Source organism: Cajanus cajan, chromosome 2 (assembly GCF_000230855.2).
Source record: "Cajanus cajan strain Asha chromosome 2, NIPB_CcT2T_4, whole genome shotgun sequence".
NCBI lineage: Eukaryota > Viridiplantae > Streptophyta > Magnoliopsida > Fabales > Fabaceae > Cajanus > Cajanus cajan.
The window spans coordinates 59,751,464-59,756,130 of record NC_138518.1 but is presented as its reverse complement, the minus strand read 5'-3'; the positions used below and the strand labels follow the sequence as shown (position 1 = coordinate 59,756,130).

The 4,667-nt window shown below is 33.4% G+C and overlaps 1 long non-coding RNA gene across 1 annotated transcript; it reads left to right on the top strand.

Annotated features, from left to right (window-relative positions):
- Positions 1-2,297: 2,297 nt before the first annotated feature.
- LOC145954426 (uncharacterized) lies at positions 2,298-4,667 on the top strand. Its single transcript, XR_014431630.1, has 2 exons — positions 2,298-3,444; positions 4,399-4,667. It is a non-coding gene; the product is annotated as an uncharacterized LOC145954426 (long non-coding RNA).

The window sequence follows — 4,667 nt, the reverse complement described above, 5'->3', positions numbered from 1 at the left end:
TATTCAATAAAAACTTGTATGATTTACATGATATTAAAGGCGTAAGAGTTCTACTCAATTAATATCATTAACCACTAAAAATAACTCACATGTGTGAGAGAAACCCCTTTCTTTAAATAAATTTTGTTTAACGAAATAAATTTTGCATACGGATTTAAATTAGTAGATGATTATTTATTACTCTCACAATTAAATAACGACATAGATACAACTGTTATTCAATTGACGTTATTAACTATTACAAATTAAAGTAAATTTTAAAGAATATTTTTTCCCAAGAAATAATTTACTATAAACAGGAAAATTCATGATAGCAAATGACTATTCTATAAATTCTTATGATTCACGTGATAATAAAGGTAGAAACGCTACTCAATTAACATCACAAAATCATTGCATATGAGAAGATAATTTATATATAAAATAAACCTCTTTTATTTTTTTAAAAAGAGAAAACTTGTGTAAGAATTTAAGTTAGCAAATGGCTAATCATTAATCTCTTAAAACAACATTAATGGATATTCATTAATTGTAAGGTATGTTAAATAATTTCCATATTCAATTGATAGTTTCTTTTGAAAGAAATTGTAGAATACTCTTTCATAACAAAAAATAAAATAAAATAATTCTCTGAGTTCTCTTTTCTTTTCTTTCTGCTTATACTTTCTTGTCTTCTTCCACTACAAGAAGTAACCTGAAACATAAAAAAAAAAAAAAAAGAAGAGTAAAAACCACCCTCCAGCATCCAAGAAACAAAAGAAAATGCAAAAACATAACAAGAAACTGAATATATTGCTTTTATTTTTCTTCTTTCTTCTAACATTCGTTGGAACAAGGCTGCGCTCGCTTTCGGCACCGTCTTAGCTAGTGTCATTTTCTTAATCATTTCTTGCTTTTTTTCTTTTCACCTGAGAAAAGATATGAACAGAAAATGACACCACCGAAGACAGAGCTAAAAGAGGTCACAACATTGTTCAGATGAAACTTCAACTTTATTTATTTTCATGATATGAACACTCTTATATATAGTATACAAGTTTTACTCCATGAGCCAAAATTTTCAAAAAGTTGTTATAATTTAAGGGTGATTCAAAATTTTTAAAAGGTTGTTATAATTAATTTAATGGCGAGCCAATGTTTTCAAAAAGTTGTTAATATTTAAAAGCCACTTTATACAACGTTTATTTAATTAGTTGAAAGTTTAGTGTAACAGCCCAATTTTCAATGGGCCTTGGGCCCAATTCGTTGCCCGTAACGGGCCGTTTCAAAAGTGAAATTGGCCTTTTCAGAATAAAGAATTTGCCTAAAAAACGTAGTTGAGAACGGGCCGTTCCGGTTGGAGAACCGACCGTTCTGGTTTGGAGAATGGGCCGTTCTAGAATTGGAACGGGCCGTTCTGCTGGGATTGAGAACGGGCCATTCCGGTTTTGGAACGAGCCGTTCTAGTTGAGATTTTTGCGTGGTTCTGGAGGGTCCAGAACGGCCGTTCCACTTTTGGAACGGGCCGTTCCGGGTTAGTGAGGCAGATTCCTATAAATAGGGGGCTTCACTTCTCATTTTTCACACACCTCTCATTCTCATTATTTCTTCTCTTCTGTTCTCTCTTCTTTCCCTCTCCTTCTTTCTGTAGACCAAGAGGAATCTAGAGAAGGAGGTTCTACCCTAGTTTTAGTTCCGGTCCCTGTTTAAGGAAAAGAGGAGGAGGTTCTGCCCTAGTTCCTATTTATCCAGGTACGGGGGAAAAAGGGATTATTTATATGTGAAGTTACATGAGGGAATTGGGTAGAAGAAGAGCCCTTAGGATTATGAGTAATTTTATAATTATTTTTGTTTGAAAAATTATTGGCATTATTTGATTCTGTATGAATTTAGGATTATGAATATATGATTTATTTGTAAAAAATGATGCTCTGGGAGAGAGAGCGAAATTGTAGAAAAGTGCCTGTAAGCTAGGTTTTGGGGAAAATTGGAATATTTCTGTTTGAGAAATTGATTATCCTAGTAGATTCTGTATGTGTTGAGGATTAGAAATACATATATAATTTGTAAGAATGATGATCTAAGAGGGAGAACGAAATTGTAGAAATAAAGTACTTGTGAGTTGGGTTTTGGAATAATTGGAGATTTTATCGTTTGTATTAAAATTATATTAAATTGCTAATTTATTGATTATTATTACATTTATGAATGTTATATTAAATTGATAATTCTATTGATTTTTAATATTGTATTAAACTGGGGAATTAACTGAGTTTTATATTATTGTTATAATGAGTATTCATGGTGAATTGCGTGAGGATGTGTAAACCCTTATTTTGTTAGACTTATCTGTTGAGTATGTGATATGAAATTGTGTATGTGATATGAAATCGTGATATGAGATGAGATGTTGTATGGACATGATTAAGGTTGTGATTGTGATGTGTTTCCTCACACTAGTGACTAGGGATGGCACGACCCCTGGGTAAGTGGTGCTACAGGGAGGGCGTGACCCTAGTATGGTGTGGGATGAGTAAGACAGTTAACACACACCACTTATGTCGATTATGGCAGCCCTGACATAGGGTTAATTGCAAGAGATTGTATGGATTGTAATGTGATTGTGGTTCCTCACATTCATGCTTCAGGGACGAGCGTACTTGTAACACCCCAGTTTTCCAAAATGGTTATTATTATTATATTTGATAGTTATCTTTTATTCCAAATGTAGCTAATTCACACTCCATTTATGCTTAATTATAGGCTTTAGAAACATATGTATATTGTTGGGCTTAATTAGATAGTTGTAAACTTTCTTTTTGTTAAAATCGTTTTCGCTGGGCTGACTGGCAAGCCTCGGTTTTTGGGGCATAACTCGGTCTGTGGTTGTCCAAATGATACAAACTTTATATCAATGGAAAGCTAAGATAAAATACTATAACTTTTATGAAGAATCCATTTTCAAATTCCTTCATCTACCATGTTGAATATTCTAAAAACCGCAACATATTTAACTCACGCTGGCAGCCTGACCCCTGTTCACTAAAACAGTCATATCTGGAGTTATAGATCTCCTTTTTCGGTGATTCCAAAACGATTGAAAAGATAACATCCTAAGCTACAACTTTCATGAAGACCTCGTGACCAAATTCAGTCGTCTAGAAGGTCAAAATGGGAGTGCCAAAGGACGTGTCCACTAAACTCCACTAACCATCCACCATCACCACTAACTCCTCCACTACCACCACTAACTCATCCACTAAACCTAATTTCCTTATATTTTAATGTCTTTTGAAGGCTATAAATAGCCCCTCAATTCTTCATTTCAGAACCTCCCTAAAACACTTCTCATTTCTCTTCTCTTGTAATTTTTCTCTCTACGTTCTGCTTAGACTGAAGGAGCCTAGGGGAAGAAGTTCTGCTCTAAGTTTTAGCGAGATTCTGCCCAAATTTTTGTATATCCAGGTAAGGGGGGGAGTGGGAAACCTCGCTTGGGGGTGTGGGAGTAATCGTTAAATAGTTGTTTGTAGATTGGCTCCCGATCTTATGTCTGTTGTTTGTATGAAATATTGTTATTAATGTGCTTTGCTTTTTTACTTGATTTCTTGTCTGTAGTAAATAATAACTATACTATTTTTATAAAAGAAAAATAAATAAATTGTTTATTAATAAAGATATGGAAGGCTAAGCCTCCTATTAATTAATAAATATGTAATTGATGTTAAAAATGAATAAGTTTTAAAATAAAAATACCTATACGAACTTATGAAGATCTTATTATGACTTGAGTATATGAAGTATATATGAGACCTGTGCGGACCTATGAGGATATGACCGTATGAAATATGTACTCATGACTTGTGACCTATGATCCATGAATGGACCATTGAACTGTTGAACTATTGGACCGTTGGACTATTGGACTGATTGGACCATTGGACCGTTGGACTATTGGACTATTAAAGTTGGATTAATAAAATAAATCATAATTATGAAATATGAATCTTATATGTGTAATATGCTAAATGTTGAGTCTATGAATGTATGACATGCATTATATGCATATATTATTCCAGGTGTGCCGCTGAGGCCGCATACCAGTGATGCTAACAAGGTGTGCCTTCGGGACACCAGTGATGTAACATGCTAACGAGGTGTATGAACACCAGTGATAGGTGTACCTTTGGGTCACCAGTGATAAATTCTGAAACTTCCGTATGGCGCCACATGCATGCATTTTGTGAGTCGAGTCAATAAAATCATTGCATGATTTATAAATGTACATATATATATATATATATGATATTGATTATATTGTATGTGTGTGTGCTATTTAACTTTTATTTCTATACCTGCAACTAAGTGAGAAGTTTCTCACTCCTCTTGTTATTCTTGTATATGTTTAAATTTATGTTGCAGGTAATCTTAATCATGAGGATGTTGGTAATGAAGTCTAGAGGCTTAAGTGGGCATGCTCTGATAGGATGTGACATCGGGCTTAGCTAGGCTTCTTTCTGGGATAATAATGTTTTATTTTCCTTCTTTTGAAATTTAAATATATTTGTATGATATAAAAAAAAATTATAAATTGATTCCTAACTAGGAGGCACTGCCACCTTTACTGGGATTAATTTATAATCTTTGTTTTATTATGACTTCTTGAGTTTGGTATAAATGTTAATTACGAA